The sequence below is a fragment of the Callithrix jacchus genome, chromosome 6 (genome assembly GCF_049354715.1).
Source record: "Callithrix jacchus isolate 240 chromosome 6, calJac240_pri, whole genome shotgun sequence".
In the NCBI taxonomy this organism is placed as follows: domain Eukaryota; kingdom Metazoa; phylum Chordata; class Mammalia; order Primates; family Cebidae; genus Callithrix; species Callithrix jacchus.
The window spans coordinates 120,764,877-120,790,486 of record NC_133507.1 but is presented as its reverse complement, the minus strand read 5'-3'; the positions used below and the strand labels follow the sequence as shown (position 1 = coordinate 120,790,486).

Here is a 25,610-nt window from a genome sequence, read left to right as displayed (position 1 = left end):
CCTTTCTTTCTGACTGCCTTTTCCCTTTCCCTATTGGAGGCACCTACCATAATATTGATAGGGACAGGAGGCAGGGAAATTCTGGGCAAAAGAGAGCGGGTCCCAGGTGAGGACCCCACCCTCAAGCCTGGAACTATGGCCCAAAGTGTGAACATGCATTCCTGTTTTTCTGTTCTAATGTTGCCTTTTCCAAAACCACCATGGCCTGTCCCACCCCCATCCTATGCCCATAAAAACCCCAGGCTCCACTAGCAGAGAGAAAAGAAGAGGAGAAGCAACTGGACGTCAGAGACTGCAGTTTGATGTTGGAAAAGCTTGACTTCAGAGCGAGAGCTTGACAGCATGACTTCCTAGAGATCACCTTCCTGCTCCATCCCCTTTCCAAAGCTCCCTTTCCCACTTAGTGCCAGTTAACAGGCAAAAAAAAAAAAAAAAAAAAAATCCTCTGCATTTACCACCTTTCAATTCATTCATGCAACCTGATTTTTTTCTGGATACCAAACATGAGCTCAGGCACCATGTGTGTAGATGCAAAAGGCTGTCATACTGACCCTGTGCCCTTGCTGGCAGAAAACAGCTGCCTCATGTAAAAAGGCAGCGAGCCCACTGAGCTGTTAACACGAGCTGTCTGCAGATGGCAAAGCTAAAAGAGAGCTGACTATAACACTCCTGGGGCTTCAGGGGTCACCAGTACTCCCTGCCTAGATGCTACTTGGGGACTCACATGGAGTTTTGCCCCTGCTGGCACCCCAAAGCACTCACCCCAGTTCCTGTACCCACTCACCTGTGTGCTCCCTCCTTAGAGGGGCTGAGCACAACCCCTTATAATTCGAGTGAGTGGAGTTTGCCCCTGCCAACACGCCAAGTGGCTGGCTAGCTCCAGAGCCAATACTCCATGCAGTTCCTGCCTGTGAAAGAATCAGGGAGCATTTCCTATCTTCGATGAATTTTGACTTTTACAAAAGATAGAAAGGGCTTATTGAATATAAGTGACTTTTGCTTTTAAACTAAACTAAAAACAGCTACATAGCTCTCCTGACGAAGGGAATACACAGCATGGCTTCCTGCTTGAAATGTGGGGGAACAGAAAACAGGGAAATATAGGGAAGACAGGCACAAACTAGTAACTCAAATTCACTTTCTATAGATGCTTTATACTTTTATAATTTTTCTTTCCACATTCAATTTTTTTCAAGATTTCTAGCATTTATATAATCTCTATCAGCATATAGTAACATATTTGTTTAAAAACTGCACATGCTGTCTTAATAGCCTTCATAGTCAGAAGATTTTCTTCTTTCACAAATATATATATTTTTAATTTGTTTAAAATTGGTCTATTCCTGAAAGTCATTCTTTCATCCTGGCATCTGAGTCCATAAAAAAGCCTTAAGTCATCCCTATAATATGATTAATTATAATCAAATTCTCTTCAACCAAATCCTTGTGTGGGCATTTGCTGACTTAAAAGAAAAATTTCCCCACTGTGAATTGCCCTTTAGTTTCTGGGTTCTGTGCTCTTCCCTTCAGATGTTGACTAGTTTTTTTTCTTTCAGTAGAATTTTCTCATAGATTTTAAGGGAATAATTAGGCATGATACAAATTCCAGACCCTCTTTACCGTTCTTTTCCTGCATTTGACATTCAGTTTTCCTCCCTATTTATTTATTCATTGTGCCAGTACCTTTTGCTACTTTTCATTTTGACTCCTTTTCTCTGGGTGTAAATGTTCATTCCCTGATTCCCTAAGTAAACACATGACATTTAGTATAACATTTGGTTGCTTTTCTGCCCCCTATTTCTGCTGTGTCTTTGTTTTGCTTGTCTTTAGCATTTTTCAGTGTGTTTGTTCATAACCTTTCTCATCTCAGACATAATTTATGCCTTATACCAACATTTTCTCTTGGTGTTACTCCTTTTTAAGCTTTGACTCTCTTTTTCTTAGTCACAACTTAAACAAGTTTCATCTGGGACAAAAGTGATAGATTTGCTCTCTGAATTCTCATTTGATATCATTTAGTTATTATTCACAGTTTACACGTGCTAAAGAAGATATAGAAAGGAAAACACTGATGTCTTGCCTTAAATCATATGTTAAATCTTTTAGAAAAGCAAACTAGAGCAGAGAGCTCCTACCTTCACATTCATTACAACCTGATGCCCCATCACAGGGTTCAGGGACTATGTGCGTTAAACGTTGTCCTTGGTGCCTATCTACTCCAAGCTCACAGATTTACAGATGTAAGAGATGGGGCCCTGGAATCTCCATTTTTAAAATAACTCCCAGAGTTATTCTTAGGCACAATAAAGTTAAAAAATTAAGCCACTGATCTAGTTCTGCTTCCTAAGAGCTAAGGAACTGATCCTTTCTGTGCATATATGATGTGTCTAATATTGTGCTCTATTTTATTCTTACATATGCGTATTATAGCTAGTCAGAAACAAAATGACTTTAAACGGTTGCTCCCAGGCATGGGTGCAAGAGCATAACTGAAGTTCTATACTCATAGCATAGATTCAACTTGCTCTGAATATACACTTTATTTAACAGTAGTTACACAAGTTTTTGTTGTTTGTTTGTTTGTTTTTTGAGATAGAGTTTCACTCTTGTTGCCCAGGCTGGAGTACGGTGGCATGATCTCTGCTCATTGCAGCCTTCACCTCCTGGGTTCCAGCATTTCTCCTGCAACAGCTGCCCAAGTAGCTGGGATTACAGGTGCCCACCACCATGCCTGGCTAGTTTTTTTTTGTTGTTGTTATTTTGCTTTGTTTTGTATTTTTAGTAGGGACAAGTTTTCACCATGTTGGCCAGTCTGGCCTTGAACTCCTGACCCCAGGTGATCGGCCTGCCTTGGCCTCCCAATGTGCTAGGATTACAGGTTTAAGCCACTGTGCCCAGCCCCACAGGGGTTTTTTAAGGAAAAAAAAATCTCCTAAATTGTTTATTAAGAATTTATATTAAGATAACATAAACTATTGATTGGTTATACATTATCTTGGTATTACAAATTCCAGGAGAAGGAACATGAAGATAATAGGTGAGGCAGCTAGTCAGGAACAAAATGACTTGAAACAATTGCCCTCAGGCATGGCTTGGAAGTGCCATTGGAATGACTGAAGTCCCATTCTTCTCTCTGGGCCTGATAAATTTTGCATATTTAACATAGCTTAAACTACTCTGAACTATTTTTCTTTTCTCAATATATTTATTGAAATAATAAAAATATAAAGATTGAGGAGCAGAGGGAACTTTCCCAAAATATGGCTTCCTGGTATAATGAGTATTTTGAATTAAAGGCCGTTAGAAATCAACAGACTCTGGAAGAGACTTTTCTCCTATTTACACAAAGACCAGAAGGACTCACTAAGGAGAACAATTGTTTTTCCTTTCTCTCCCCATTATTTCTTTATCTGTTGCTGAAAAGAAGACCAAGAATGTAACCACATCTGAACACATTTTTTCATAGGATAATACCTGTCTCTCAAATTAATCTCTACTCTTAGATCATTCATTCTCCCAAGTAATCAGTCATTATCTCAACAGAATTTCCTATATTCCCCATCCTTCCTCTCCCCTCTAAAATAAGGCTATATAAGTATTTGGGTTCCACTGGAATATGGGGTAATCACTCTGTGGTTCTCCTCCATGTGAACATTAATAAATTCGTATGCTTTTTCTCCAACCAATTTGCCTGAGGTCAGTTTTTTTTTTTTTTGAGATGGAGTCTTGCTCTATCACCCAGGCTAGAGTACAGTGGCACAATCTCAGCTCACTGCAAATTCCGCCTCCTGGGTTCAAGTGAGTCTTCTGCCTCAGTTTTCCCAGTAGCTGGGACTACAGGTGCATGCCACCACACCCAGCTAATTTTTGTACTTTTTAGTACAGACAGCATTTCACCATATTGGCTAGACTGTTGTCGAACTCCTGACCTCATGATCCACCCACCTTGGCCTCCCAAAGTGCTGGGATTACAGGCATGAGCCACTGTGTCCAGCTTGTCAGTTAACTTTTAAGCAAATCTTTTAAGAGCAAATAAGTGTTCCCTTTGTCCCTATAGTATTATAGAAAAAAAATTGTGTTTCAGTGGAAAACTATGCATCGTCTCTAGCATGCCCGCTTGGATTACTATCATATTCTAGCCTTGTTCATTGTCATTGTTATTTTGTTGCTCTTTGTAGACTGTTAGTTATTCGTACATTTGTAGATCTGTCCTGTCTGCTAGTGACCATGGCCAAAATATTAAAATTGAAAACTGAAAACTCACCAGTTCACGTCAAAGTGTTGTTCTCTTCCCAGTGAGTATACATTATTGATTTGAAATAAAAGTAGACAAACAGAAAAGACTAACAAACCAGATGTTCTGTCACCTTTCACCCAACAGGGATAAGATCTCCATAAACTTTTAATTTGTTTACACAGATTAACAAATAATCTGACAATAAAACCAATTCCCAATGGGAAATAATTTATTGGCCATATAGAAACCAAAACCAAAGTCACCCAAGAGCAAAATTTAAATGAGAAAAACAGTCTGTTACACCCTAATGGGTTCTTCTTGCCCACTGCACAGGTAAAGACAATACACTGAGACAGTGGTGTTACAGTAGAGAAAGAGTTTAATCATCACAAGGCAGCCGAGCAAAAGGATGAAAGATAATTTTCAGGTTTCCCTCTGAGAATTTGTGGACTAGGATTTTTCAAGGATGGCTTGGCAGGCAGGGAGATAGGGAATGGGGAATGCTGAATTGTTAGGTGGGGGATGAAATTATAAGAATGTCAAAACTGTCTTCTTTGGGGGGATGGAGGCAGCAAACCACGTTGCCATGTATGTACCTGTGCAACAATCCTGCATGTTCTGCACATGTACCCCAGAACCTAAAGTGCAATAAAATATATATATATATATTTTAAAAAACTGTCTTCTTATGCTGAGTCCATTCCTTGTGGTAGTCACAAAACCAGTTGAGTCAGTTTGTTGATATGGGTTATCAATCTGGGTGGCATCAGTTGGTCCATTACAGTGTAAGGTCTGAAAAATGCCTCAAACACCAGTCAGGTTTCACAGTAGTGATGTTATCTATAGGAATAATTGGGGAAGTTACAAATCTTGTGACCTCCAGCTACATGACTCCTGAGCAGTAAGCAGTTATGAAAAGACAAATTATGAAACAATGCCTGGTTAGAGTGAAACTATACCTACATCTTAGCAGAGGAAACAATGACTGGTTAGAGTTTAACTATGCCTACATCCTAACAGAATTCAGACCTCTACCATAATTCTAACCTTGCGGCTAATTTTTGTTTTACAAGGGCAGTTTTGGTCTCCAAGCAAGGAGGAGGTTACTTTCTTTCTTTTTTTTTTTTTTTAAGAGACAGAGTCTTGCCATGTTGCTCAGGCCGGTCTCAAATTCCTGGGCACAAGGGAATTTCTTGTGTCAGCCTCCCAAAGTACAGGGATTACAGGTGTGAGACACTACGCCTAGCCAAGAGGGTTCGTCTCAGTAAAAGACTGTTAGCATCTTTGTTTTAAAGTTAAACTGTAAACTGAATTTTTCTCATAGTTAGCTTGGCCTATGCCTCGAAATGAGCAAGGACAGTCAGCTTGTGAGCTTAGAAGCAAAATGGAGTCAATTATGTTAGATTTCTCTTGTCATAATTTTTACAAGACCTCATCTCTTTGAAAAATGCAATAAAAATAAAATCTCTGTAAGGAGATTGTAGCAATAACTAATTCTTATATAAATTGAATATTCCGATCAGGACTCAAGATGGCGCTGTGAGAACAACCCAGGATTGGAGCCCGCGTTGAATTCGCAAACGGTGAGTCAGTGCTGCATTTCCAGACTGATCTTTGTTGCCCACAGAACGGGGAAACTCCCAAGTATAAAAAGACACGGGACGCCAGGCAGTAGGTCTGCCTGGCGAAGCCGGCAGCTGGGGCGGCGGCGGCCGGCCCTACCCAGCAATCCCCACAGGGCGCGCTTGTCCGGGTGCCTTGTTGAACCGGCAACCTGAGACTTGAGAGGGCTGGACTTGAGACTGAACGAGACTTCCACAGTAGCCCAGCCCAGGGGATTGCAGGGACAGATCGCTTGGGATACCCAGTGGGACGAACAAAACCGCGATTTCAAACTATCCCGGGCAGACGGTCCGAGACGCTCTGTGGGGGAGGGGCGTCCGCCACTACAGAGGCAACCTGCCCCAACTGATATACACGCCCACTGCTGAGGCAGCCAGCCGTTGCCGAGGCAACCCGCCCCAACTGAGATACATGCCCACTGCTGACGCAGCCAGCCGTTGCCGAGGCAACCCACCCCAACTGAGATACACGCCCACTGCTGACGCAGCCTGCCGTTGCTGAGGCAACACGCTACAACAAAGAGACTCCGCCGCAGGGCGTGGCGGAGACCACAGCAGAGCCGGCAGGAACAGCGCGAATCACACAACAGCAGGGCGGAGCCTCGGCAGCCAAACAGTGGCTAGTCTGCCTTTGAGCTGGGCAGGACACCTGATCGGACATCCAAAAATAAAGCCCAAACCCCTCAACACAGAGCATTTGAGAAAAAAAAAAGGGTTGTTTAATGAGCTGTGTTGCAGCAGAATCAAACATAGCAGCCTAACAGCCCTGAATGAACAACAGAGTGCACAGCTCAGCAATTAAACCCCTATAAAGTACAAACTGTCTCCTCAAGCAGCTCCCTGACCCCTCTATATCCAAAAGACTGTCATTAGGCAGGCATCATCCTGGGACAAAGAGAGCAGAAAAAGAAACTGGTAGCATCCCTCGCTGTGCCACGGCTACTAGAGGTGCACCCCAGACAAGCAGGGTCAAGAGCGGACCTCAACAGTCATACAGCGAAGGGGCTAGACTGGTAGAAGGAAAACCAAGTAACAGAAATACTTCATCATCAACATTCTGGGTGTCCACTCAGAGACCCAAACGAAAAGTCAACAACTACGCAGACGACCAGCGGACAAATCCACAAAGATGGGAAGAAACCAGCGCAAAAAGGAGGAAAACACCCGAAACCAGAACACATCGCCTCCTAGAAAGGACCAAAACTCCTCACCAGCAAGGGAACAAAGCTGGACGGAGAATGACTGTGACGAAATGACGGAATTAGACTTCAGAAGATGGATAATGAGAAACTTTTGTGAGCTAAAAGATCATGTATTAAATCAATGCAAAGAAACTAAGAACCTTGAAAAAAGATTTGAAAAAAGATTCGAGGAAATGATAACAAGAATGGATACCTTAGAGAGGAATATGAATGAATTAAAGGAGCTGAAAAACACAATACGAGAACTTCGCGAAGCAAACGCAAGTTTCAATAGCCGAATTGACCAAGCAGAAGAAAGAATATCTGAAGTTGAAGACCAACTCAATGAAATAAAACGAGAAACCAAGATCAGAGAAAAAAGCGCAAAAAGGAATGAACAAAGTCTCCAAGAAATGTGGGACTATGTGAAAAGACCTAACCTACGTTTGATAGGTGTACCAGAAGGGGACGAAGAGAATGAATCCCAGCTGGAAAATACTCTTCAGGACATCATCCAGGAAAATTTCCCCCACCTAGCAAGACAAGCCAACACTCAATTGCAGGAAATACAGAGAACACCACAAAGATATTCCGCAAGAAGAGCAACCCCAAGGCACATAATCGTCAGATTCAACAGGGTTGAAATAAAGGAGAGAATACTAAGGGCAGCCAGAGAGAAAGGTCTGGTCACCCACAAAGGGAAGCCCATCAGACTCACAGCAGATCTCTCGGCAGAAACACTACAAGCCAGAAGAGAGTGGGGGCCAATATTCAACATTCTTAAAGAAAAGAACTTTCAACCCAGAATTTCATATCCAGCCAAACTGAGCTTCAGAAGTGAAGGAAGAATAAAATCCTTTGCGAACAAGCAAGTACTCAGAGATTTTGTCACCACCAGGCCTGCTTTACAAGAGCTCCTAAAAGAGGCACTACACATAGAAAGGATCAATCAGTACCAGCCATTCCAAAATCACACTGAATGCTAAAGAGCTTCAACATAATGAAGAATCTACAACAACTAACAGGCAAAACAGCCACTTAGAATCAAAATGGCAGTATCAAATTCACACATAACAATATTAACCCTAAATGTAAATGGACTAAATGCACCAATCAAAAGACACAGACTGGCAAATTGGATAAAAATCCAAAACCCATCAGTGTGCTGTATACAGGAAACCCATCTCACATGCAAGGATACACAAAGGCTCAAAATAAAGGGATGGAGGAAGATTTACCAAGCTAATGGAAAGCAAAAAAAAGCAGGCGTTGCAATTCTCATCTCTGATAAAATAGACTTTAAAGCAACAAAGATCAAAAGAGACAAAGAAGGCCATTACATAATGGTAAAAGGATCGATACAACAAGAAGAGCTAACGATCCTAAACATATATGGACCCAACACAGGAGCACCCAGATACATAAGGCAAGTTCTTAATGACTTACAGAAGGACTTAGACTCCCACACAATAATAGTGGGAGACTTTAACACTCCACTGTCAATACTAGACAGATCAACCAGACAGAAAATCAACAAGGATACCCAGGGCTTGAACTCAGACCTGGAGCAAGCAAACCTGGTGGACATTTACAGAACTCTCCACCCCAAATCCACAGAATACACATTCTTCTCAGCACCACATCACACCTACTCTAAAATTGACCACATAATTGGAAGTAAAGCACTGCTCAACAAATGCAAAACAACCGAAATCATAACAAACAGCCTCTCAGACCATAGTGCAATCAAGTTAGAACTCAGAATTCAGAAACAGACCCAGAACCGCACAGCTTCATGGAAACTGAACAACTGGCTCTTGAATGTTGACTGGGTAAACAACGAAATGAAGGCAGAAATAAAGAAGTTCTTCGAAACCAATGAGAATGAAGACACAACGTGCCAGAACCTCTGGGACACATTTAAAGCAGTCTCTAGAGGAAAGTATATAGCAATAAGTGCCCATATGAGGAGAATGGAGAGATCCAAAATTGACACCCTATCGTCAAAATTGAAAGAGCTAGAGGAGCAAGATCAAAAAAACTCAAAACCCAGCAGAAGACAAGAAATTACTAAGATCAGAGCTGAGCTGAAGGAGATTGAGACACGAAAAACCCTTCAAAAAATCAATAAATCCAAGAGCTGGTTTTTTGAAAAGATCAACAAAATAGACAGACCACTAGCCAGATTGATTAAAAAGAAAAGAGAGAACAACCAAATAGATGCAATAAAAAATGATAAAGGGGAAATCACCACAGATTCCACAGAAATTCAAACCATCATCAGAGAATATTACAAACAACTCTATGCACATAAACTAGTAAACCTGGAAGAAATGGATAAATTCCTGGACTCCTGTGTCCTCCCAAGCCTAAACCAGGAGGAAGCTGGAACTATGAATAGACCAATAACAAGGTCTGAAGTTGAGGCAGCAATTAAGAGCCTACCTCACAAAAAAAGCCCAGGTCCAGATGGGTTCACAGCCGAATTCTACCAGACACACAAGGAGGAGCTGGTACCATTCCTTCTAAAACTATTTCAAACAATCCAAAAAGAGGGAATCCTTCCCAAATCATTTTATGAGACCAACATCATCCTGATACCAAAACCCGGCAGAGACCCAACGAGAAAAGAAAACTTCAGGCCAATATCCATGATGAACATAGATGCAAAAATCTTCAATAAAATATTGGCAAGCCGATTGCAACAGCAAATCAAAAAACTTATTCATCATGATCAAGTAGGATTCATCCCAGGGATGCAAGGCTGGTTCAACATACGCAAGTCTATCAACATAATTCACCACATAAACAGAACCAAAAATAAAAACCACATGATTATCTCAATTGACGCAGAGAAGGCATTTGACAAAATTCAACAGCCCTTTATGCTAAAAACCCTCAATAAACTCGGTATCGATGGAACGTATCTCAAAGTAATAAAAGCTATTTATGACAAACCAACAGCCAATATCATACTGAATGGGCAAAAACTGGAAGCATTCCCTTTGAAATCTGGTACTAGACAAGGATGCCCTCTCTCACCACTCCTATTCAATATAGTACTGGAAGTTCTAGCCAGAGCAATCAGGCAAGAAAAAGAAATAAAGGGTATTCAAATAGGAAAGGTGGAAGCCAAATTGTCTCTATTTGCAGACGACATGATAGTATACCTAGAAGACCCCATCGCCTCAGCCCAAAAACTCCTGAAACTGATAAACAACTTCAGCAAAGTCTCAGGATATAAAATCAATGTGCAAAAATCACAAGCATTCGTCTACACCAATAACAGACTTAAAGAAAGCCAAATCAAGAGCGAACTGCCATTCGCAATTGCTACAAAAAGAATAAAATACCTTGGAATACAACTCACAAGGAACGTAAGGGACCTCTTCAAGGAGAACTACAAACCACTGCTCAACGAAATCAGAGAGGACACAAACAGATGGAGAAACATTCCATGTTCATGGTTAGGAAGAATTAATATCGTGAAAATGGCTATACTGCCCAAAGTAATTTACAGAATCAACGCTATCCCCATCAAGCTACCATTGACTTTCTTCACAGAACTGGAAAAAACCACCATGAACTTCATATGGAACCAAAAGAGAGCCCGCATAGCCAAGTCAATTCTAAGCAAAAAGAACACAGCGGGGGGCATCACACTACCGGATTTCAAACTATACTACAAGGCTACAGTAATCAAAACAGCATGGTACTGGTACCAAAACAGAGATATAGACCAATGGAACAAAACAGAGGCACCGGAGGCAACACAACATACATACAACTATACAATCTTTGATAAACCTGACAAAAATAAGCAATGGGGCAAGGATTCCATGTTTAACAAATGGTGTTGGGAAAACTGGCTAGCCATGTGCAGAAAGCAGAAACTGGACCCCTTCCTGACACCTTACACTAAAATTAACTCCAGATGGATTAAAGACTTAAACATAAGACCTGGCACCATAAAAACCCTAGAAGGAAATCTAGGCAAAACTATCCAGGACATAGGAGTAGGCAAGGACTTCATGAACAAAACACCAAGAGCATTGGCAACAAAAGCCAAAATAGACAAATGGGACCTAATGAAACTCCACAGCTTCTGCACGGCAAAAGAAACAGTCACTAGAGTGGATCGGCAACCAACAGAATGGGAAAAAATTTTCGCAGTCTACCCATCTGACAAAGGGCTGATATCCAGAATTTACAAACAACTCAAGCAGATTTACAGGAAAAAAACAAACAAGCCCATTCAAAAGTGGGCAAAGGATATGAACAGATACTTTACGAAAGAAGACATATATGAGGCCAACAATCATATGAAAAAATGCTCATCGTCACTGGTCATCAGAGAGATGCAAATCAAAACCACATTGAGATACCATCTCACGCCAGTTAGAATGGCGATCATTAAAAAATCTGGAGACAACAGATGCTGGAGAGGATGTGGAGAAAAAGGAACACTTTTACACTGTTGGTGGGAGTGTAAATTAGTTCAACCATTGTGGAAGACAGTGTGGCGATTCCTCAAGGCCTTAGAAATAGAAATTCCATTTGACCCAGCAATCCCATTACTGGGTATATATCCAAAAGACTATAAATCGTTCTACTATAAGGACACATGTACACGAATGTTCATTGCAGTACTGTTTACAATAGCAAAGACCTGGAATCAACCCAAATGCCCACTGATAATAGACTGGATTGGAAAAATGTGGCACATATACACCATGGAATATTATGCAGCAATCAGAAATGATGAGTTCGTGTCGTTTGTAGGGACATGGATGAATCTGGAGAACATCATCCTCAGCAAACTGACACAGGAACAGAAAATGAAACACCGCATATTCTCACTCATAGGTGGGTGATGAAAAATGAGAACACATGGACACAGAAAGGGGAGTACTAAACACTGGGGTCTATTGGGGGGAAAAGGGGAGGGCCAGTGGGAGGGGGAGGTGGGGAGGGATAGCCTGGGGAGAAATGCCAAATGTGGGTGAAGGGGAGAAGAAAAGCAAAGCACACTGCCATGTGTGTACCTACGCAACTGTCTTGCATGCTCTGCTCATGTACCCCAAAACCTATAATCCAATAAAAAATTTAAAAAAAAAAAAAAAAAAAAAAAAAAAAAATAAATTGAATATTCCTAAAATTACAGAAAATCAAGAAATTGAACTTCTAATACTTTTAGTATGCTAGATTTAGTAAGTATTTTTTTAACCAAAACTAACTAGAAAATGTTTTATGAAGTCAAATTTATATGATTTAGGTAAGTTTTTGCTAAGCAAGACTAGTTTAATATTTTCAGTTTAATAAAAAACAGCTATCTTCTATGATTTATCAGTGTTAAGTACGATATAATCAATTTTTATTTTACTTGGTTATATTCTTTCTAAACTTGTAAAGGTTACTGATCAAATAAGCTATCATTAATTCTACTTAATATTTAAAGTTATAAAAAATGTAAATATGTATTTAACCAAATTGATTCTTTTTTTTCTCTCTAGATGGAGTCCTGCTCTGTCGCCCAGGCTGGAGTGCAGTGGCATGATCTTGGCTCACTGCAACGTCCACCTCCGGGGTTCAAGCAATTCTCCTGCCTCTGCCTTCTGAGTAACTGGGACTACAGGTCTGTACCACCACGTCTGGCTAAGTTTTTGTATTTTTAGTAGAGACGGGGTTTCACCATGTTAGCCAGGATGACCTTGGTCTACTGACCTCGTGATCTGCCCTCCTTGGCTTCCCAAAGTGCTGAGATTACAGGAGTGAACCACTGCACCTGGCCATGAGTCACCGCACCCTGCCGATTCATCATCCTAACAAAATTTTATGTTAGCAGTAATTATGTTTCATAGTATGTAAACTTGGAGATAATTTCCAAGATCTATTGATAACTTAAAATCTTAGACTGGTTTTAAATTGAATTAATTAATGCCTATTCATTGAATGCCTAAATTCTAAGTAAGATTGAATACTGTAATATTGATTATTAAGCATCCATTTTTTTAACTTGTTTATTTATTAAGATAAATTATTTTTTATTTAGCCCACATAATCAGGTTTCATAGTTCAGGAATACAAGTCAGTGACAAAACTTCTAGGTAATTGAACTCAAAGAAATTCTTTATATTCTGGAATCATTTTGCATTATGAAAGATACCAGCCTTCTTCATCTCCTTAAAGTCTTTCATGGAATCATAATTTCTTTAGACATCTGCACATGCCTTCTTTCTTGGTTCAACCACAGCAAACCTATAGAGAATCACAACCTCCAGAAATACAATGCTCCAATGATATGAAATTGCAGATGTTTGTCCAGAAGGTCATACATCTGAGGTTTCATCAAAGCACTGGATGTTCTCGATAAGTACATCAACCTCAAAACCAATATCCTTCCTGGCTGATAGAGAAATGAACAGCACCTACTAAGCATACTTTTAAGACTGTGCTTTTGCTTCTTTTTATATGCTAGAAAGAGAGAAACTTGGGGTCTCTTACCGTATTCATTTTTGCCATCTTGAAAATTTGTACAAAGTATGGCTGTAGAAAGTTGTGTTACACGTATTTATGAACTCTGCAGGACTGCAAGGATGCTAGTGTGTAACATGGCTGTCCACCTCCTTTCCCTCCCACTCCCCAATTTGCTGTGAAAATACAAATTAGTTTGGTTAAAAATTATAATTAATGTATGTAAATGAGGCTCTACCTTGGAGCAATAGTTTCAGAGAAATACAGTTGACCCTTGAACAGTGTTGGGGATTAGGGATACTGACCCACCTTTCAGTAGAAAATCCACATATAAATAAGTAAAATATAAATATATTGTAGAGACAGAGTCTCACTTTGTCACCAAGGCTGGAGTCCAGTGACATGATCATGGCTCACTGAAACCTTGACCTCCCATGCTCAAACTATCCTCCTGCCTTAGCCTTCTGAGTAGCTGAAGTGCTGCCATGCCCAGCTACTTTTTGTATTTTTTTGTAGAGATAGGGTTTTACCCTGTTGCCCAGGCTGGTCTTGAACTCCTGGGTTCAAGTGATCTGCCTGCCTCGGCCTCCCAAAGTGCCAGGGGTACAGGCATGAGCCATTGTGCCTTGCCTGTTCTAATTAAAAATTTTTTTAAACAGCAAAAAATTTTTAAATTTAAAATAAAGAAGATGAAAAGGACATAGGTCCATTATTAAAATAATTATTTCTGGTTCCATGGTAACATTTTAGAGACAGCTTTGATATGTCAAAAATAAAATTAGAGCTTTACAGGATGAGTAACATATCGAGACAACAGAGGGACTTTTTTCCTCAACATTTCCAACCAGGTCTCTGACTCTACTGCAGCAAGTTAAATGTCCCTTATCTGTATGAAGTCCTCCAGCAGATTTAGGATTGGAATGCAGACATTGCATTGTAATACTGAATAAAACTGGAGCTAATGTGAGGAAATATGAACTCTGGGAGGAAGTTCAAGTATCAACTAAAGTGGTTATGGAATTGCAGTTTGTTATTATAATAGATATTTAGAAAAAGATGTCTTCTGAAGACTGAAGGTGAAAATCCTACATTCCCTATTCTGAAGTTGAACTACTGTACCCAGTTCTATTGTGACAAAATGTATTCCCGGGTTTTACATGTTTTCTCCTTCTTTTGCTTCTCAGAGGAACAGCATCACAGGTGTAGGAGCTGCTGTTGTCTTGAATCTATTTCCATCATATATTTAGGAGGTAGGGGGAAGTAAAGAAGGGTTAGATTTGGGAAACCAAAGAGACAATGAAGAATCAAACAGGGTTTTGTTTCTTAAAAAAGGAAAATTTAGTATTTAATAACTAGATAACCAGTTTTAAAGCATTCCTCTCTTTCTTGTCACTATTTTTGAATGAATGTAAGATGCATCGAACAGGCCTAAACAGGAAATTGAGTGGTGTAATTTAGTGAAATAAATGCAGGATTAAACTGCTGCATATAGAAAAAATTACTACCTATAATTTCCCAAATGTTCAGGTTTTAAAAAATATATAACTTTAATTTATGAACTTAATAAGTTGGATTTTCTGCCTTTTTTATTTAACATAAATTCACCAGGGAATGTAGAGGCAGTCTCTGAAGCTATTAGGGCTACTGCAAACCATCTCACAAAGATTCCATTTTAAAATCTTCCCTAGAGGACAAATTTAGTGAAAGTTCTGTTTATAATTTGCCTCCTATATAATGCCAGAAGACCAAACTGACCCTGTCGGAATTTGATCCTTTAACTCAGTGATTTCTCACGTGAGCTTTGGACCATTTAATAGCACTTTAAGTACTTTAGCAAGGCATTCATACCCTGTGTTTCTAATCAGGGAAGCATACAACAAGATCTGTCCTTAAGCTGTTTTACTTTGCCTTATAATGGTCTCTATTTCCTTTCATGCAGCATTATCTTGATGAATTGCTGTTTTTAAAGATCACCCTTTGCCTGGAAAGTGTGCAATAGATCAGGCATGATGAAGGTTTGTGTTGAGCCTGAGATTTTGGTCAAATTTTGTATAACCCCATTGCCTGCTGTATTAATATACCATACTATTCCTGAATTTACTCTTTGTTTCCAGTTTGTATACCGTATATTTTAGCAAATTTGACTGGGTGGATTCTTCCAACAAGAAAGCATATTTAGTAGCTAAACTAGGACTCAAAAGCATACAAGATTATCATACTCCAGAAAAATCTATAGAGTACTGAAACTGTTGAAAGAAAGAAAGGAAGAGAGAGAGAGAAATAAAGAAAGAAAAAGAAGAAAGAAAAAGAAAGAAGAAAGAAAGAGGAGGGAAGGAAAGAAGGTAAGGAAGGAGGGAAGGATGGGCGAAAAGAAGTAGGGAAGGAAGAGTTCTATAAGTCAGGTCACATTCCTTGAATTTAAATGTTAATTATTCCCACTGAAAATTACCGTGGAAATTGATTATAGACGTTTGTTAGGGTTTGAATCACCTACATTTATCCCTAGAAATCTAGCTATAGTTTGAAGAAAACTTACACGATAATTTGTCTATACTTATTGCACTTGGAGGAACACTTAAAAAACACTACACATAAACAAAAAACAAAGCAGGAACATTGTTGTGGAGTACAAGTTCCTTAGAGAGACAATAACAATTAGTATGAAAAGAGCAGCGTTGGATCCACTGAGGACTACCATTTCTTCAAAAGCTAAGGAGCAATTTAGAGGAAAGCTATCAAAATTTGTCACCATATCAATGAGTTGATTGTTAAATAATGCCCTGAACTGACTTTGAAATAACACATGAGTATAGCAATGTTACATGTAAATGGTAAAGAAACATCTTCTGAATTCATTTTAATTTACCTTACCTTTTCTTTTTGTCAAGTAAGTTTTTTTTTCTATCAAGTAGTCAAGAAAGCACCTGTCTCTGTTAATGTTTTTTTGCAGTATTAGATTTATACCTCTATTAAAGGATTTCAAAACTGCTTTGTAATTATCGAGAACAGATCTCAAGTTCTCATTTAAAAATAAAGTTAATGTCATGCCCAAAGTCATGGAGAAATTTAGAAGTGGTGTTTAAAATAGAAATTTAGACTACTGACTTGAAATCCCATGCTCTGACCACGAGACCACACGCCTGCCCAAAGATACTTAAAATTTTTACTGAGCTATTCTTCTTTGTAATTAGATGCAGTGATTAGAGTGTCTTTTGCATTACTCTGCATTTTTCTTTTAAGTCAGGGTTGTAAGCCACATAGGGCACTGTCCTTTGCAAAACTAAACAAGGGATTTTCAGTTTTGCAATACAATCTCCTGATATTTGTTTATAGGTTTCACACATCAAAAACAATGAAATCTGTAATTTTTCAAATTACAATCCTCTCATTCTCTAAGTTATGTGCCTATGAGAATTTGAAAATCTTTTGAAGAGAATGTAATCTTTATGCTTACAAAATGTAGGCTTTCATACTTGGGTGCAATTACAAATCAAGGCCTTTTTTCCCCATAATAATCAGTTTCTCAAAGTTGTGGGTTTTCCTCATTTGAAAATAAATTAATGGGAATTTTAAGTTATAATTCATCCAGCTATTCAATCTTTTGAATCTTCAAATTAGAAACCATTTCTACTCTCAGTTCCCAAAGAAGCAATGGCAGAAAGTGCTTTATATCAGAGCATGTAAATTACAATTGATTTTTTTTTTGATTGGGGAAATAAAAATAACCAGCTAAAACTAGTTAAATTTAAATTCAAAAAAAAAGAAAGCTTTTATGTGACTGCTCATTGTTTTAGGTTTTTTCATTATAGGTATGTATTGTGTGACTATAATATTGAGTTTATTTTTGTTAAGTACCTGCCAAGAAAGAAAGTCAATTCTGAAACAGCAAAAACTCAGAAGTGCTGCAGATGGCTTTCAAAGGCATTTGAATTAGACATCATTTGATGTTGCAAAAAACAATGATACCTTTTACATCTCTAAACATCACTTTTTAAATTAGAGATTGATCTATAAAGGAGCTAATTTTGCATAATTATTATTCATTTTGAGATAATAATATATGATAGCTACTAAATTATACAGTAGTTTTGTGTAGAGATTTATACGTATTTTCAGATTGCCATCATCACATCATCTAATTATTTAGAAATTTCATTTTCAGAACCTTGAATTTTGGACATAGGACTTTAAAAAAAGTTATACTTTATTTTGAGATGAAAATGTGGCTGTTCACATTTTCCCAGATCTACCTGGAGCAATCTGCAGAGTGGGGGTGAGATTTGGGAGTAGGGGGGTAGGTGGCAATAGACACACACAAAACTTGTTAATTCCCATACAAGAAACATGTACTTTAAAAACGACAACAATAACAACAAAACCAGTTCATTATTGTTTTACATATTTATTTAGTTCACTACTATGGGCATTTTGTTAAGGTTTCCCTGAGGAAACATAAGGTAGAATCAGGAACAACACTGCCCATACAAAGAGGGAGTCTTCCAAGTAGCAAGCCCCTGTCTCTTGATCTCAACTCTAGCAAACATCCTGGAAGGCAAGCTCTTTGTCTAATTTTCTCAACACTGTACCTCTAAGATCTAGAGCAAGAAATGAAGGACTGGATGAATAATGAAAATAATGATTCCTTTGGGTACCTTTTAAATCAAGTTGCCAAATTAACATTAATATTCTTAGGTAGACTGAAGGTGATGCCACCAATCAGTGAATGACATAGGAAATCTACACATGGAAGGTATAAATACTTGAGAGAACAAAGCCGTGGCTGAAGAAATGGCTCTGACAGTGACCACTTGGGTAATTTGAACTTATCCAAAATGGACATAAGTCATGGACAGAACAGTGGTCTATTCACTTCAAAAACCTCTCCTTGAATGTATGGGTGAAATATAATAGCTGGGCTTCCTTTAAAATTATACTTTGAAGGGCAGGATGGAGAGGACAGGAAAATTAGATGAACTAGAGATGATATAAAATTGCCTTTGTGTTAATAATTGTTGAATGGGATTCACTTTGGTGTTTGAAATTTTCTATAATAAAATGTCAACATACTCATCTCCACTTAAGAGCCTGACATAATAAACATTTACACTGCTTAATGTGTAAATACAGTCTAATCTTAGAAAGCACTTCTTACATAGATTAAGAAAATTTAAAAAAAGGTTTGTCTTCATGACAAAAAAATTGCTTTCAGCTCTAGATGCAACAAATCATGATAGAAATTGGTACTAGGCCGTGTGTGGTGACTCACACCTGATATCCTGGCACTTTGGGAGGCCAAGGTGGGTATACATCTAGGAGCCTAGGAGCTTGAGACCAGCTTGGGCAAGATGGCAAAAACCTGTCTCTACAAAAAATACACGCGCCTGTAGTCCCAGCTACTCAGGCAGCTGAGATGGGAGGACCTGAGCCCAGGACACTGAGGCCGCAGTGATCTGTGATCACCACTATACTCCAGTCTGGGAGACAGAGCAAGATCATGCCTCCAAAAAAAAAACCTCCAAAAAACAAAAAAAACCTCACAAACAACAGCAAAAGAAATTGATGTCAGTGTATATCATTAATATCAGGTTTTTAATAATCTTGGGGGAGCTATGCAAATTACTTTATGCAACGTCTACATGATTCTCATTACATCTTTGTACTCACTTGGACAAAGGCTGAGTAACTCAAGGAAAGTTACGGAAAAAGGGACCAAATAACCACCATATATCTCAATAATTTACCTGCTGCCAATCATCTGTCAAAAAGATGTAAGTTCGGTGCTCTTGTAAGGTGGTAGAATTTATTATTTTATAATGGTTTTATGTGATTCTCATTGCTTGATCATGAGTCAGATTTATTTTCTAACCAAAATTAATCTTGGACCCTTGCCTAACAACCTTTTAATTATTTTCTAGTTCTCTTAAAGTCTTGTTCCTTAACATGAGATTGTGTATTTTCCTGCCTCTTCAGAAAAAATTTTTAGGACTTCTTTAGCTTGGTGATTTGTGACCTTATAAATAAATACTAGTTAAATGAATGTTAGATAATTAGTGTAAATTGAGTTTGAGTTTGAATTGTTCAATTATCTTTAGGCACAATTATTAGTGAGGTGATGCATTCAAATAAGAGTTGATCAAACAAACAGAGCAAAGAAGGTGATTTTTCTAGCCCAATTCTTACACTCTCGCACTCAAATGATAACTTCAAGACTGATTTGTCAATGTGTGGTATGAAAGCTTAAAAAAGACAGCTATATATTACAGGGTCCTAAAGGTCAGGAATTACTTCTCTGTAAGTACTTTTTTCATTTTCTCATACCACCTAATAGTTCTGTATCATAGCAGGCCTCAATACCTTTCTCTGCAATAATTGCCATCACTACCACCAGACATTCTGAAATGAAAATAAGTGGTTCTAACCTTTAATAGTATAAATCTGAAATTTTAAAAGCTAAGTTGTTATTGAATTAAAATTTAAAACAACGTTAGTACTAAGGCCGACAAAACCCCTTTAACAGGAAAAGATCAACATTAAGTGACCTGTTTACTTAAAATTATACTTTCACTCATATTCATACAGTATATTTTGTAATCTCCAGCTGGCCCTCCATCCCAAATCTATCTACTTACAAAAAGAGGGGTTCATAAGTCGAAATGCTATAGAAGGAAGAAATCTAATTTTGACCTGGAGTCAAATGGATGCCAAAGGGAGTTTATGGTTTTCTCTACTTTATAAGCTGTAATTGCAAATACAGTTTCCTTCATCTAAAAAACCATTCCACCCTGAAATTTTCAAACAAAAATAGTTTTCAGAAACATTGGCAAAAGACATCTTCAAAGGAAACTAACTAGTTTGAATTAAAAGGAAAAGGGAGGAGAGAGATGGTGGATTTTTTTTTTTTTTTGATGGTGGATATTTTTAAAGGGATTATGTTTTCAATATTTTGGGCACAAGATGTCTAATTCCTATTTTTTAAAGCATTTCTCATTTAAAATGTAAAGTAGATTAGTAACTTATATGTGCTTAATTTGTAAATAAGATAAAAATAGCATAAATGTGTATAAGATAACTTTAAGAGAAAAACAGTAATATAAAAATCTTTTCTCTAAATATTAAAGAGAAACAAAGTTGTTATCAGTAAATGCCATGAAATACTGAAATAGAAGGGTCCATATCATATAATTAATATGAATATAGTAATAGTATGAAATTCAGTGGCCAAAAGTATTTTTGACTAATTGTTTTTATCAGAATATTTGATATTATAACTTCATAATAACTTTAATTTAAACAAATTGTTAGTTGCACCAATCCTGTTTATTATGGTGTATCTGTAGGTTAAATTTAAAATCCTGACTAACTTTGAGATTAACTGACAGATCACCTTTGCTACAACTGTTGGATAACATTCAACATAAGACATGTTAGGATTCCAGTTTTACAAAGTAGCATAATATTTCAGTAGGTGAGAGGTTAGGGTAGTGTATTCAGTGGATATGTCATCACTTCTTACTCTTCATCACAGAAGGTTCCAAACTTTAATCTTCTCATTCCTCTTTTCTTTGCATTACATATATATATAGTTTTTTGCTTGTTTGTTGGTTTTTTTGTTTTAAGTTCTTACACTAAACTACTTTTGATTCCACAGATTATTGAACGTGGACTTTCATTACCAAAACCATGTTTGAGTGAGGTAGCACAGGGGAACACACTGAATTAGTCTCAATATATTTTGAGTTTACCTTTGAATTAAATATATCAAATACTGAAATGATACCTGCAGAAATGGAAACTGGAGACATCTGAATCTTTGGGGTGTCTCAGATATTTGACTGAAGGTTCATTTATCTATTAAATGGCCATCCTAATGTTAAGTTCAGAGGTTCTTATTTATTTCTAGGAGGAAATATTTAAATACGTTTTTTTAAAGGAGCTGGAAAAAATATTCGGAGAAGCATAAAATCTTCCCAGAAATGACTCTGTCAGGACAGGCTACAACAATAGGTTTAGAATGGTAAAGCCAATTTCTGAAGTGATAATCCCCAAAAATTCTGCCAAAAAGAAATTGACTAACCAAGCCCAAATAAACCAAACTCAAAACAAAAACTATCAGAAAACAAAGGTAATGTTTCAGAATTGTTGAAGTTGTAACAGCCACTGTGAATATCCAGTTAGATGACATACCATGAAGTGAGGCTAAAAGGTATTTTGATGCTGGAACCCTTAAAAGGGTAAATGTTCTGCAGGCTGTCTTCAGGAAATGATAAAACATGTATGATTACAGTCTGCAAAATATGCAAAATATAAAAGGTTCAGAGAATTAGAACTTGATTTTAGAAAAGTAAGATTAGGTGATATTCTCTGAAATTTGAAGAGAATATTTACAAGTAAAATGGAAGTCTTTCTGATGTGGTGTATGTTGAAAATAAATGGCATTAAGAAAAGTTAAAGAATGTAAAGGGTACTTTTACCTTTGATCACTAAGAGGGGAAGTTAGAGATGGTTTTGTTAAGTCCTTAAATGTTCAGGGTGACACTACTCAAATCATTCCCTAGGGCCACTCACAGAAAGAGAATATTAAAGTTGGGCTAGGCTCCTACCCAGCAGAACAATTCATAGAATCTTAATCTGTTAAGCTGGAAAGGACATTAAAGAACACCTAGTCCAGCCCCCTCATTTTACAGATATGGGAACTGAGATGCAGAATGGCTGAGTCATTTGTCTAATGTTATGCACTTGGTGACAGGCTGGAAGAAAAATATGGTTTCTTGATTCCTGGTCTGAAGTTCTTTCCACTTTCCACATCTCTATGCTCACTCAAAGCCAAAAACTATGTTATTCATCAGGTGGGTTGCCTTCTTACAGAGGTGAGTGGGTTAAATAGAGCTAAATGCCATTACAACTGTTATGGTTATTCAAGCTTGCTGACTTGATCTGCCTGCTGTGGATCTATCTTCAACTACAAAGCCCTGCGAAAGAGTCCACTGTCCTGTAACATAATTGTTGTTTTTAGGTCAAAACAATTATGTGAAAGTTCTTGCAAGAAAAGTTCTCTTTTTGACACCCTTGTATTCTTATCCTTTCCCTAAGTAATGGTGTCTTATCTTAGAGAATAATGGAGCTTAGATACCCAAATGCCCTGTGCTGAACCCACTTGGCCATTCTTGATGTTTCAATGAGGAGAGATGAGGAGATAATCAAGGAAAAGAATCTTCTAGTATATGGCTATGCTTAATTTATGTCATGGAGAAGAGAAGGATTGTCTGTCAGGATGGAAAATAACAAATGAGAATTTTAATTAATTAAACATTTTGCCTATAAAATTGGATTATAATTAATTGATATGTCCTTGAATAGAAATGCTTTTTTCCATACAGTAATCCCATGCAGCCCCTTCCTACCAGCATTTAATGGTCTTGGTATTTCGTGATAAATATTTTCTTTCAAGTTAGAAAGAAAAACCTCACATATTTAAAAAAAGAGAAAGGTACTCCAAATCCATTATGTTTGATATCATTTTCTTTCTATTTTATTCTTCCTTTAGGTTTAGAATAGATGTATATCAAATACATTTTTTGGCCAAATGCCCAATGGCTCTTAGATCAACATTTTTCAGAGGCTAATGCTAGATACCATCATAGAATGAACTCCTTAGATATAAAAAGAAATGTGAACTATAACTGCAACTATGCTTATATAATAAAAAACTTAGTAATCAGATTTTAAAAGTTTGACATCATGGTACAGGAATAAATATTCATATTATTATCAATCTATATCCCTATTTCTCAATTTAACAGCTTAAATATTCTTATTTGTTTTCTGTATAAGCTTACCAGCTTTCACAATCTTCCCTAATTTTGCAACACTTTGCTCTTCTAATACTTACAGCACATAAGGAAATTTTAATTCTATGTTATATCTGTACATTCAAAATGAATATTCAAACATTAAACAGTACATTAGGATGACCTTCCTTGTTGGCACATCCCTTCTTTGCTGACTGTACATGATAGTAGCCTACAAAAGACACACATGATGATGATGATGAGGTAGGTTTGTGGCTATTTGACTTTCCAAAGGCCTAAGAGGAAGCTGTAGTTGAAACCAAACGGTAAATCTTGGCTGAATATCAAAACTGAAGTCAAACTTCACTATGTCTCTAATTCAGAGTTTGGTAGAACATTTCAATAAGCACACTTATTTTTTCTTTATAGTTTATTTTCTTTTCTTCCTTTTTCTGAAGAAATAACTACAGACATTTTAAACTGAAATCCATGAATTCCTCTAAGATCCACAAGATGGTGCTATAAAGTGGCATTTAGAAAATTTTGACAAACCATATGACTTCCTGGAGCAAATACTTAAGCATGGTCAAATAATTTTTTCTATTTTTGGTTAGAAATTTTTTATTACATCAAAATTTTGGAAGTTCTCAGTCTTTTTTTTCTTCATGTTACCTGTGTATTACTATTTCTCTATATTCTGCTTCTAAGAATATTTCATGAATATATTGATTTACTTGATGGTGTTCAGTAAGTTTTACATTTCATACTTTAATTTTGTTCTGCAATATTATATTTTTGTGTTATATATTTCAGGGTATGTCACTTCAAACCAGTTAATTGTATTTCTTGTTTTGGTTTATATTATAATTGTGTATGACAATGTTTAGCTCTGTACATAAGACGGTGTTGAGCAAAATCAACTATGAATTAGCTATATGTCAAATAATTATCATTTAACAATATTGGCTACAGATAAATGCTGTTTTTAAAAGGCAACAGTAAACTACATTTGTTAAAATAAGGAATGTATACCTTTACTCTTAATGTTGCTTTTAAATATTCTGTCTCATAAATTATATTTTTGTTCATTCTGTTTTCAATCTCGGAGTTTAAGACTATTTTGTAAGAAGCTTAATGATTGAATTTGGATCTCAACAAGGCTAAATTATATTAGAGAAAGTACTGGATTGAATTGGAGACCAATCCCTGCCCTCCACCTGAACTGCTGTAACAGGTCTTCTTTTCATCTCTTCCAGTGGTTCTTAATCAAGGGCAATTCTGCCCTTGGCGGGTCTTTGGCAATGTCTGGAGACATTTTTAGTTTTCACAGCTGTGGGGGTGGGGGTGGAGGGAGCTACTACTGTCATCTAGTGGGTAGAGGCCAGGAATGCTGCTAAGCATCCTGTAGTGTACAGGACAGCCCCGACAACAAAGAATTACACTGCTCAAAATATCAACAGTGCCAAGGTTGAGAAATTGGCCTATTCATTCACCTCCTTGTTGTTGGTTTGTTTGTTCTTTCATCAATTTGTCCACACATTCATTCACTTGTGCATGTACTTATCCACCATCTGTCCATTAATTCATTCCTTCAACACATTTTTACAAAGTGCTACCATGATTCAAGACTGAACTAAGGGTGGTAGTGGCTCATGCCTATAATCCCAGCACTTTGGGAGGGCAAGGTAAGAAGATTTCTTGTGGCCAGGAGTTTGAGATCAGTCTGGGCAACACAATGAGACTGGGTCTCTAAAAATATTTTAAAATTTAGTTGGGTGTGGTCGCATAAGACTGTAGTTTCAGCTACTTAGGTGGCTGAAGAGGGAGGATTGATTGAGCCAAGAAGGGCAAGGCTGCAGTGAGCCATAATCATACCACCGTACACAGCCTGAGCAGAAGCAACCCTGTATCTTAAAAAAAAAAAAGGAGATACAAAGATAAGGATTATCCTGTTTCTATTTAATCTGACAGGGGAGAGAGATGCTTATGAAATAATCTAAACAACAATATGATGTGATCGGTGTTTCATTTCTAAGTGTAAGATGTTCTGGGAACAAAGAAATTAACAAATCCTAGGGAAGAGGATAGAATTCAGGAAGGCTTCATGGAGATGGGGATTGTTTATTGGATGGGTGGGTGAGACCATAGAATGAAATTCTGAGGAAAGCACAAGCAAAGCCAGAGATGTAATAATCTAAAGTGTTTGATGAGCATGTACTGTTAGGGTATGAAATTAGATTGAGGAGGGTTGGGAAAAAGAACGAAGAAAATGCTTAAAAAATTGAGCAGAACACTCTGGGAAGGGCCT

The 25,610-nt window shown here is 37.6% G+C and overlaps 1 long non-coding RNA gene across 6 annotated transcripts in view; it reads left to right on the top strand.

The window, feature by feature from the left end:
* The window catches only part of LOC118154640 (uncharacterized), a 57,968-nt gene extending 33,578 nt beyond the window's left edge, over positions 1-24,390 (top strand). For 3 of the 6 annotated variants that reach the window (XR_013519375.1, XR_013519377.1, XR_013519376.1), the window contains exons 4-6: positions 5,761-5,820; positions 12,554-12,675; positions 15,454-24,390. This is a non-coding gene — a long non-coding RNA (uncharacterized LOC118154640). The remainder of the gene's footprint in view (positions 1-5,760; positions 5,821-12,553; positions 12,676-15,453) is intronic. The other 3 variants (XR_013519374.1, XR_013519373.1, XR_008482218.2) reach the window with 3 other exon arrangements.
* Positions 24,391-25,610: the final 1,220 nt, after the last annotated feature.